Source organism: Camellia sinensis, chromosome 2, assembly GCF_055761805.1.
Source record: "Camellia sinensis isolate YWXY chromosome 2, ASM5576180v1, whole genome shotgun sequence".
In the NCBI taxonomy this organism is placed as follows: Eukaryota; Viridiplantae; Streptophyta; class Magnoliopsida; order Ericales; family Theaceae; genus Camellia; species Camellia sinensis.
The window spans coordinates 116,836,454-116,848,971 of NC_138962.1; the positions used below are offsets into that span (position 1 = coordinate 116,836,454).

Consider the following 12,518-nt stretch of genomic DNA (forward strand, 5'->3'; position numbering starts at 1 on the left):
GACTCCTTAATGGTGGGATTTGATTAGGATCTCATCAGCCCCTTTTCGAAATTCAAATCTCTGCTGCCAGAATCTGGCGACAGCTTCTTGAAAAAGCTTTATCTTCTCAGCACTGGACTATAAATATGCCCTAAGCGTTGCCTTGATCTCACTTTCACTCTTCCATTTAATTTGACGCCTCTCTTTCTTCTCTCTACCTTCTTCCGTGGCTGCCAAGAAAGTTTTCACTTCTGAGAAAGACCCCAAAACTGTTGGGCCTTTGACTGATGACCTCCTTAGGGACAAAAATCCCTCAATCTTTAGTAGACCTTCCTTCCTCCATTCGATCTTCTCTCCACTGCAAACTAGGGCTTGGCCTTGGAAAATTCTATTTCCACCCACCTAATAAACTCAGGGCACACAATTAATGAAACATTAACTTACTGACAATTATATCCTAATTAAAAATTACTATAATAGACATCTATCAACACCCCTAATATTACATACATAAATTCTCTATACACATCTTTTGGGAACAAAAATATCTCAAAATACACCTTTTGAATGAAAACAATTAAACCCTAATTTTTCTATTGTGGTCACTTTGCTTATTACACACTCTATGCAATACTCTCAAAACATCTCTCATGTTGCATTAATCTCTAGGTTTATACTCTACTATTTATATCGTTTAATTATTAGTTTCACAATTTTTACTTGATTTTGATATGGAAGAGTTGCAAACCTATTGAAGTTCAAACTCAAGCAAAAGTCAAAAAGTCACTCAAAAAGCTAAAGAACCATACAAAAAAGTCAAAGATTCCCTCTCCTCTCTACTTTTTGCACGTTTTTTTCATAAAAAGTCAAAAATTCATTCCAAATTATATTTTAGCCAAAAAGTTACTCAAATAGCCTATTCCCAAACCAACCCTAAATAAACTGTTATCTTATGGTGAAAGTTCTACAAAATAGGTCTAAAATGTTGTGATCACTACTTGGATTTCCCATTATTTTGTGTACTTTCATTCATTACTCCCTGCAACAAGCATCAGTTGGATGATGTCACTGAATTGTGAATTGAGTTCATATCTTTGATCACTTATAGATACTTGAGAGAAGTGTGATTAATATGACAAAACATGGTAGGTAATTTCTTCTTCTTCTTCTTCTTTTTCTTTTAACTTTTTCTTGGTGGGCACTGGGTGGGGTTGTCCCTTTTAATGGGGAGTAAGAAAGGAGGGAGCGCCATAGAGGCATAGGCAGAGCCATTATAGTGCAAGTGGGGGCCATTGCCCCACTGGGTTTTGGGAAATGTTTTTATTATTTTGTTTTATGGTTTTATTGTTATTGTTATGAAGTTTCCTACTAAAATTTTGAAAATGCCATTCTTACCTATAGTTTTAAAATTATATAGGTTTATCCAAACTAGAATTCTGAAATGCTTCTGCCTATGTTTTAAATTTATTTTCAATTTGCCCTTTTGAAATTTGGTTTTTGCCCCTTTGCAAAATTGTGCATGGTTTTGCTCCAACTGGACAAAAATCTTGTCTCTGCCTCTGGTGAAGATTGTTGAGACTGTTCACACTTAACTTGGTGTCTAGATGTTATTGGTGAGCAAAGGGAAAGATTCTTTTTTGTCAAGTTACTTGGTGAAATTGGATTCTTGGGTCAAACAAAGTAGATATTCTAACACATTAATTGAGGTCATCCTAATGAAACTGCCTTATTGCTATTAGTTACATACTACTTTCTGGTGCGGCTGTAATTGTTAGATAGCTTGATATATATTGTTGGACATATTTTCTAATGGTTTAGGCTTTTGTGAAAATTGGTAACTTGACATAGTATCAGAGCTCTGGTTGAAAAAGGTCTTGGGTTCAAGTCTCTCTATTGACATTTGGTATTCATCCCCCGTTTGAATTATTCTTCTCTGTTTGGTTGTCTGCTTCTCCTTCAGTTTGGTTCTTTGTTTATCTCTCCACATACAAGCCGGGGTTGCATGTGAGGGAGGGTGTTACATAGCTTGATATACATTGTTGGGCCCATTTTCTAATAGGTTAGGCTTTTGGGAAGATTGGTAACTTGACAATAATTACTATTTTTTTTTTCCTTGTCTTATACCTATGTATATAAGTGTATATTCATGTGCGCTTGCCACATCATTCCACTGAACTTGAAAACAAAATTTGCTTATATGTGGTATTTTAGATAAATTTGGCAATTCCACATATTGACCCCACTGGTTTGATAGGAAAAATTTAAAGATTTAGTCGTTGGGTGTTAAAATGACAAAGGTTGTACAATTGTTTGAGAAATGTCTTTCTATTTCTTTATTGGAGAAGAAACTTCAACTTGGACGCTTGAGGTTGTCCCTAATTTATTTATTTTTTTGTAAATAAATGTCAAAAGGCAATCACTTTTAATTGATTGACTTGTATTTAATTAATTCAAACATTTAATTGTTGAGCTTTATGGAATATAATGTTATTTTATTTATGTTGAATTAATTTGTTTGACTTCTAGTTAAGATTTCTCTTATAATATTTTTGTTCGTGTTCTTAACTAGTAGAGTTTTTATTTTTTAGGGACATTATTTTTTAACAACGACTGGGGAGATTGGAGCGGATGTAGTCTATAGAATTTTGGTGGGTGGCTTAAGTGGAGGAGTGCCTCTAGAGTATTGTGTGATAAACGAGTACCCATTAGACTAGAAGGGAAGTTCTATAGAATGGTTATTAGACCAACGATGTTGTATGGAACGGAATGTTGGGTAACTAAGAAACAACACGTAGATAAGATGAGTGTTGCTGAGATGAGGATGTTAAGGTAGATGTGTGGCAAGACTAGAAAAGACAAAATTAGGAATGAGTATATTCGAGAATAGGTAGGAGTAGTAGTAATAGAAGATAAGTTGAGAGAGAATAGATTGAGATGGTTTGGTCATATACAACGGAGACCAACAAATGCAGTAGTGAAGAGATGCGATATAGTGACGGTAGATGGTAGTGTTAGGGGGAAGGGGTAGACCTAGATTGATGTGGACTAGTGTACTAAATAGAGAGATGAATCTCCTTAATTTGCCTAATGAAATGGCCTTGGATAGAGTCGAGTGGAAAAGAAGGATTCATGCAGCCGGCCTCATTTGATGGGACTTAAAGCTTGGTTTGGTTTATTTTGTTTACATGGATTTAAGCATGTTTATTTTTATTTTTATTTTTTTGGCTAGATATAATGTTGGAGTGTAGATTGTTCACATATTAGTCATCTATTATCTTAATAAGAATTCCTAATTAATTTTTTTAAAAGTGTGTATTGATTATTTTATTTAATTTTTGGTTCAATTATCTCGTCAACCATATTACAAGATTCATCTCCTATCCCAAGCAATAGTTAGCTTAAGTTTTTTTGTTGACCCTAGTGAAAAAAAAATGAAAAAAAAATCCTAGAGACGCCACGATGTGTATCTATTATAACTTATAAGCTTAACGAGTTCAACAACTAGATATTAATGGGCTTTGCAAATTTGTAGTACTAAAGATTTTGAGATACGAGTATGACCTCCTTCAATTGTATAATGTCCTTTATGGTTGTTATGCCACATAAATGCTAAATCCTTGTTACATAATTTTCCCTCTTGTTGGCTGCAGCCGGGAATGGTAACAACTATTCTTCTGTTGTCTAGAGCTTCTACAAAGCAGGTAGAATGTGTATTGCATATTTCCTTGATTTCTTTTGTGAAACTTTTGGATCAATCAAGTGAAATCATTTTATTTATTTCAGGCCAAGTTTTTCATTAATGTTTTGGCAGAACCGGCAAAAGTGGTAAGAGTTTATTGATGTGGTGATCTACCTAAGGGAGTGATGTACAAACAGTGTTTTTAATTCCTTGTTTTTGAGTTTTAGGTGCTTGCTTTGTTTCAACAGTCATCTAAATTCATGATTATGGACTGTGATGTTCGATGAAATAAATCATATGGTTAGGTTTTCCAAGTAGGCAAATGCACATACAAGACTTAGAGATGGACCGTTTAGACACAACATTCTAGGCTATGATCAACTACTGACTGAATTATGTGTGAGTGCTCAAATGAATTTGGGAAGAGATAAAAGAAGAAAAAAAAGAAAACCGGACTTCTGAAGATCATATTCAAATGTGATGTGTAAGTTTTTGACCATATTCATATGCAAACTAGTCCTCTAGATAAGTAGCAAAACATAATAAAGAAATGAACACATATTTGCAAAATATGCATTGAAGATGTTATAATTTATGTATCATTTGGAACAATTATATTCTATTTTGTTGCATTTCCTTTTCTTTTTGCAACTTGCCTGTGTGTGCATGTGCCTGTGTGTTTATACGAGTGAGGGCATGCATGTAGGTAGTAGAGTACCTCGTCCCAAACATCAGATCTATCCCTGCCAATGGATTGAGCAAGCCCACTTACGTTCGATTCCTTACTGGCTTGAAAGCATACTCTCAGATATTCTCAGTTAAGTGGGGAAAAAAATGAAAAGAACTTTTGATTCTTGGTTTTCTATATTTAAATTGTGGTTATTAATCTTTTTTTTTTTTTTGGCCGTATTGTGTAGAGATTTGCTTTTGGTGCTAGGAGGAATCGATATTTGCTTGAAGATTGATGAGGATCAGAGGTCTAATATGTCCATACAACATATTTTCTTTCACATAAAATTTGCTGCTCTCTCTCTCTCTCTCTCTCTCTCTCTCTCTCTAGCTTTTATTTGGCTGTGGCATAATTTTTGTTTCTGAAAATAGTTTGAATTATATGTACTTAAGGAAATTATAAAAATGATTGAGTATATTATTTTGGGTGACCTTACTTTTCGTTCATTTTGTAATAGCTTACTGTTTTTTTATGGCTATTTGAACTCTAGTTGTCGTGGCTTTTCCCAAAATAGACCAACCTACTAAGTTATTTCCCAAACTAAGCCTAGTTTGGCCGAAATTCCGAGAATAAGCTAAAGCGTGTTTACAAAACACGCTTTCAGCATGTTTCTAGCCCAGGCGCAGAAAATGAATAAAATCATAAAAGTGTGGTTACAAAACATGCTTTTAATTAAGAAAATGTTGTTTCTATTAGCGTTTTCAACTTTAAGTGAAAGCACGATTTAAAAACACGCTTTCAACAGAAAGCTTGATTTGTAACCACGCTTTTAAAGAAAATGTGCTTTTAAAAGAAAGTGTGGTTCGTAACCACGCTTTTAAAAGCCATATAAAATGGCCCACCCCCATCATTTGCAACCATGCTTTTTATACACTTATCTTTTTTTCCCTTACAGCCTGAACCAATTCTCCCTCTCTCTGTTGATCTTTGCTCCCTCTCTTTCTTCGTGGGTCGCTCACTGCTCTCTCTCTCTCTCTCTCTCTCTCTCTTCTGTGGGTCACTCTCTGCTCTCTCTCTCTCTCTCTGTTTGAATTTTTTTTTTATGTTGATTTCGTTTGTGACAATGTGAATGTGGGTACATAGAATAGTGTGTGAATTCAAATTGGGGGTTTTGTGAATTCAAGAATAGTTTTGTGAATTCAAATTGTTTTGTGAATTCAAATTGATACCAATGTGGGTTCTGTGAATTGAAATAGGGTTCTGTGAATTGATACCATTTTAACACCATTTTAAATTGATACCCTAGAATTGATACCATTTTAATACCAATAGGGTTCTGTGAATAGAAATTCTGGTTTTGAATTCACAGATTGAACCCTAGTCCTAGCCCTAGCCCTAACCCAATTCTAGGGCTAGGGTTTTGTGAATTCAAATTTTGGTTATTATATGCATTTGTGTTTGTTTGTGAATTCAAATTTTGATTAATTATGAGTTGCACCAATCTCTGTGTTTGTTTGTGAATTCAAATTTTGTGTAGATAGGTCGATGTACACAGAATCCATGTCCCAAAACCTAGGTCAGGACATAGATAAATTATATTTTTTTATTGCAAATAAAATTATGGATAAACCCAAAATGATATTTGTCACTTTCTTAAGTAAGTGAGTCAATCTCAATCATATGATTAACGATTTTACTTCAAAAACACTAATTGACGTTATTAATTGAATCAAATTAATATAAAATTTTAAATCAAATCAATTAAAAATGTATGAATCAAAATAATGTGTGAGACAAAATACAAAAACTACCAATTTAAGTTAATTTTATCCACTAAACATTACCACTTTTCCCTATCTTCATGCCACGGAAGATCCAAGGCTACCGGTTGGGAAATTAAATTTTATTTTTTATTTTTTATATTTTTTATGATTGTCAGACAAATCTTCACAAAAATAATAAAAAATAAAAAATTAAGTCCTCGATCTGTATTGAAGAGTGTTGTTCGAACACATGGAGTGCATTACGAGTTTGATTATAATAATCTAAACCATTTGTTTTTTATTTTACATTTTCCATTATTTAGTATTTTTAGAGTACTACTATACATTATTCATGTTAGAATACTTGTCCAATTATCTCTTACAAAAGAGAGAAAAAAAAATTAATTAAATTGTAAATTAAATCATTGATCTCTGTAATTTAAGTGAAGTGTCATTTCAGTTATTGTAATTTTAATTTGAACATTTTGGTCTTTACATTTTAAATTTTGTTACAAGATGATCCCTTCATCAAATGTTGTTAACAATTGAAACAGAAAAAATTAAGTGCAAAATTAGAAAAATCAAAATAATATTTAAAACAAATTATAAAGAGCAATAATATAATGAATATATTACACTGATAGTCTTTATAATTGATTCTAAATTTTACTTTAATTCCTTTTTTATTTTACTTATAGTATTTTTCCATTTTAAATTCAAACAAAATTAAAAATGTATTAACTAAAACCCCATATTGTTGGCTAAAGATTGAAAAACTTCTAAGGCCACTCTCTACCAACTGAGAAAAATCATGATAGAGATATAAATTCATTTAATATTATACTAGCCCTAACCCAATTCTAGGGTTTCAAATTGAACCCTAGCCCTAACCCTATTCTAGGGTTTTGAATTGAATTTGAATTCACAAATTAGGGCTAGGGTTTTGTGAATTCATATAACATACATTTAACCCAAAAAAATTTGGCAAAAAAAAATGTTCACTATATCATTCCATACCGTAGCTTGTTATACATGTTTAATGGTATGAAACATTACTTGAAGACCACTAAATAACCTTTCACTAAAAATAGAATGTGAACATGATTGCCTTATATATAAGAGGTGAGCTTTTCTCAATTTCACTGAACTTGAGAGAACTTGAGGAGGTGGTGAGACCCATCACATGTCTTATTTCGATAATTCAAGCCTTTTATTTTGGAGGACCCTCACTGTATAGCATTCATGGATAAAATTAGATTGATCCGATAAGCATATTATTTTTCTTTTTTTGTATTTGTTACCGAAAAAATGGACTACAATTATATTTTTAAAAATAGAACATCCATTTTTTAAAGATAAATACAATAAACTGAAAACTTACAATCATCAGATTGACTTAATTTTTTTCATGAATTATATATACGAAAAGTTTTAGAGCTAAAGAATAGTTTAGATTATCGAAATGATATCCACTCAAATTTTCTCAAGTTTATATTTGAATTTGAAAAAAAACCCAATCCATATTTAAATATGACTGTTGCTAAAAAGCACCCATAGGGATCAAGAAATACGATTTGCATTGAATTCAACGTATTTTATTAAAATTAATATATGTTTTAATCCTTTTGTCTATTTTGAAGAGAATTTTTATCTTAAACTATTAATCGCAAGCCCAACAGATATACAATACCCAATTATGCAAAAACATTCAAAAAAGCTGGGACTTATGACTTCAAATAGAAGCTTATAATGTTTGCATCGCTTATAATGTATTTTGACAATACTTTAACAGTTGCTCTTGTTGAAATGAAATTTTCAAAATTAAAATTGTTAAAATTATTATTGAGAGCAATTATGTTAGAAGAAAAATTAAATAGATTTACCATAATATTAATTGAGAAGGATATTAAAAAATATATATACAAACTAATTTTAAAAAAATATTAACTCCTATCGACAAAAATCCCAGATTAACTAACACATAATAATCAAATTAAAATCCGAATAGAATCAAAATTTGAGATAACATATGCAAGCTACATGTCAATTTTTTGGACTTTTCCTTCTTCTTTTCTTTTCTTTTCTTTTGTTTATTTATTTTTGCACTTTTAGCCTTTAAAACTACTAATCTAGATTTATATTAGGGTTTGTGAATTGAAATTGTGGTTTTCAATTCACAAATTGAACCCTAGCCCTAGCCCTAACCCAATTCTAGGGTTTCAAATTGAACCCCTAACCCTAACCCAAAGCTCGTAATGCAAATTGAATCGTAGCCCTAACCCAATTCTAGGGTTTTGAATTGAATTTGAATTCACAAATTACAGGTAGGGTTTTTTATTTTTTATTTTTTTTTATTGTTTATGATTGTCAGACAAATGTTCACAAAAATAATAAAAAATAAAAAATGTAGTCCTTGATTTGTATTGAAGAGTATTGTTCAAAGACATAGAGTGCAGTACGAGTTTCATTATAATAATCTAAACCATTTGTTTTTTATTTTAAAGTTTCCATTATTTAGTGTTTTTAGAGTACTAGTCTACATTATTCATATTAGAATACTTGTCCAATTATCTCTTACAAAAGAGAGACAAAAAAATTTAATTAAATTGTAAATTAAATCATTGGTCTCTGTAATCATTGGTCTCTGAAATATTACCAAAACAAAGAAGAAGAAACATGAAAAAAGAAAAATTTACAAACAACTCTTTTCCATAGACAATTGTATTTGGAAGCGTATGCAAAATATAAAATTATACAACTCTTTTCCATTCCTTTAATGTGTCTAACAAGTTCTTCACAAAAACATGCCCATGATTTGACTCGTTGCTGATTTTCCTCTTGGGATCTCATACTGTTTTGTGATATGGTAAAGGTAAAGTTATAGTCTTCTAATATGGGCAAGTGAGTAAAAGAGTCGTAGTAAAAACTCTTCATAAACCTGCATCTTAAGATATTAGCCTATGTATCAAAATGTTGGACAAGAGAAGTGTCATGGATATATATATATATATATATATATTGCATATTATATAGTATTCTTAAATAAGATGTAAAACTATCTTTAAGATATTAGACTATGTATCCAAGACTTTTTTCTTTTTTTTTTTTAAAGAATGTTACACCTAGTGAATGGTTTTGATTGAGCGTCTCATGTTCTATGTTATTAAAACTATCTTTAAGGCAATTTATAATTTTTTTTGTGACAAACTTTCTAATTGTACTAGACCTTGTAGATATCTTTTACTTTTGGGATTAAAAATACAAAAAACTGATTTTTATGAGGAAATACCTTGTAGAAAAATACGTTGTAGATATCTTTTTTTTTGAAGTGTTACGTTTAGTAATTTCAACATTATGAGGAATCCACATTTGCTCTCAACATAGAACACGCGCATTTATACTTTGCTGTTATGTAATTTATACTAGAATCAGACCGTTGGGTCCATAAAAAAAATAAAAATAAAAATAAAAATAAAAAATGATCAAACAGTTCATAAGGTCACTATTTGGAATTCATCGGTGCATCACCCTAATTTATACTAGACAATGTTTTCAATTTTTTGAGTTTATAAAAATATAAAAAAAACTCATGTGTCATTTAATCATTGATTTTATATAATTTTTTTACAATCAGTTAAACCTTCACAATTTAGTTTATAAACTCATGTTATAAATTGAAGATATTTCTAAAAAATCATCTTTCGATTGAAGCAAAAATTATAGCAAGAATTGGGACTTTTGCATAAGTTTATTCATGTTAAACAATAAATTATTCTTAAATTTTAAGAAGTTTCAAAATTATCACGAACCAATCAAATTTAAATTGATTGATAAAAATTTAAAATAATGTCTTTATAATTAATTTAACTTCTCCTACCTGAATCAACACTTAGGCTAAATACATTCAAAAAATGGATTTATTTATGAAAACTGTAAAGAAATTTGAAATAATATATTATAAAATCAAAATTAAGATATTAAGATTCCAAAATATATAACGATTGCTATACATGACCTCTCGCCACTTTTGAAAAAATTAAAATTTTACGCTGATTAGACTTGAATATTAAAGTCCAAATTGAAAAGAAAAAAAAAATTAATAGACAAGAGGGGAGGGGGAGGGAGAGTGTTATAATTTTAAGTTCAATGGGAAAAAGTGATATGAAGTGTAATTTGCCTAAAGATCACTGTGTTACCAAGGTAGGAAGTGAACTTTTTAAAAATTGGCTCACAAAATTTGTAATGATAAGTTATTTTAGAGACTATGACAAAAAATATTTTACTTAGTTTTAATTTAACCAAATAATAAAAAATATGTAATTATTTAAAAATTTTATTTTATGTCAAAACAAACCAACATTCTTTATGTGTTGTAAGCTTTTTTCTTAAAAAGCTAAAAATCCAAAACATAATAATTATTTTAACTCATATTTAATAAAAAAATCAATAATGATTGTTGGATTACAATTAATAATTACTTAAATAAAGTTCTTGACTCACAACTAATTGTAATTGAATGAGTTAAAATTCATATAATTCTTTTAGAAGTAAAATCCAATATAAGTATATTGTTGATATTTTAATATTTTTTTGTTTCATTGAAGCAAGTATATGGAGAGTGTTCCAAGTATCTTCTACTGGGGGGGAAACATAATTCAGGATCCCGATAAAGGTGTATCATATGATGCTGAGCCGAAAGAGATATATAGGATGCAACTTGGCACCACGCTTAACAATTTGGAGGAGATGTTCATGTCCAAGGTGCCAAGTTACGGCGAAAGTGTCCAATTGAACTTCAAATGTAGATATCCTTATCGCCAGTGGCAAGAAATCAGCAAATACAAGATATTACCAATCAATGATGATGAGACGTTGAACACAGGATTAAGTATCGGTGCAAGTTTCCAACCACCAAATTGTTTGGAAGTGTACATTGATAAAGAGGTTGTACACAATGTCCCGAATATGACACAGATGGATTCTCATCCCTTCACTACATTGCTTACATAGGTGATTGACATGACAGCGTTTCGGTCTCCTATGCATGCATCAGATCAATGTTATTCAGTGGGCTACACACAACAGACATTTGAGGGCGATGGTGTGGAATCAAGTTCACGTGGTGGATATGATTATGAATTTCACAATAACACAGAAGATGTGCCCACCTGCAGCCATCATACCACTCCAGTTTGAAGTTGCATGGCGGAAATAGTGAGCTATGTGTAGTTTGCTGACAATATGGCTGACAATGACATGTATAGTCCTGATGTTGCCCTAGACGATAATGAAAATGAAATGTGTGATGAAGAAAATTTATTGGACTGATCAGATGATGACGATGAAGAAGATGATGCCGATGGCCCTATTGACCCTGAAAATGTCCCCATCCCACCTAGACCTGAAATCCCTTTCCATGAGAACATTCACATGGGTGGTGATTTTGACATGAGTAGGCGTGATGTCGTTTCCCGTAATCGGATCTGGAATGCTGAAAATGCAGAGTTGGACAAAGAGATGGTTTTCGTCGATAAGAAGCAACTTGTACATGCTGTGAAATTGTACCACGCAATAAATAATCGAGAGTATAAGGTCGTAACCTCCAAGCGAGACCTTTGGGTGTCTGCTTGCAAGCACGATTGTAGGTGGTGGTTGCGTGCATCTCTTAATAAGAAACATGGTCTTTTTTAAATAAAGCAGTACAGGAGTCCTCACCATTGTTTATACCCACGAATAAACAGGGACCATGCTAATATTGACTCCAGTTACATTACTTCTCATTTTTTGTGACAAGTTGCGGTGAGTATAAAAAATAAATTTATATATATAAGTTTGTTTATAGTATTCACACCCAAATTGTAATGCCCTAAAAATAAATCCATAAATCATACATTCAAGACATCCATAAACTTAAGAGAATAAGGCATAATTCTATTTATCAAAGTATTCATTACAAAAGTATTACATGTTGACATCAAAAGTAATGCCCTACGGGCTTACAACTTTCCAAGCCAACACTTGGTTACAAAAAGAGAGTACTAACTCAAAGCACAAAATAAGTCATCGGCTTGATTTACATGTAATACACAAAATAATCAGAAAAAGAAAGCCTTCAGCTTCTACAACCTCGACATATTACCTGTACCTGAAAATGATGTCCCATATAGGGTGAACCAACGCCCAGTAGAGATATACTAAACCAAATATGAGCAATAACTAAAACAATAGCATTTGATAGATGGTTAACACTTATAAACCAATTTATATCACAATACAGTTCCATGACAATTATGTCCATGTTACATTCCATTTTCCTTTACTTAACCAAATCATTTCATAAACATGGCTCAGAACCTGGCCAAACAATTCAATGAGACTATAACTCATATTAAAACACTTATATACTTCAAATGATACACATATTTGC

General features: G+C 31.4%; 1 non-coding gene across 1 annotated transcript; it reads left to right on the forward strand.

Annotated features, from left to right (window-relative positions):
- Positions 1-3,776: 3,776 nt before the first annotated feature.
- On the forward strand, positions 3,777-4,822 carry LOC114320959 (uncharacterized). Its single transcript, XR_014360438.1, has 3 exons — positions 3,777-4,142; positions 4,365-4,475; positions 4,576-4,822. It is a non-coding gene; the product is annotated as an uncharacterized LOC114320959 (transcript).
- The last annotated feature ends 7,696 nt before the right edge of the window (positions 4,823-12,518 follow it).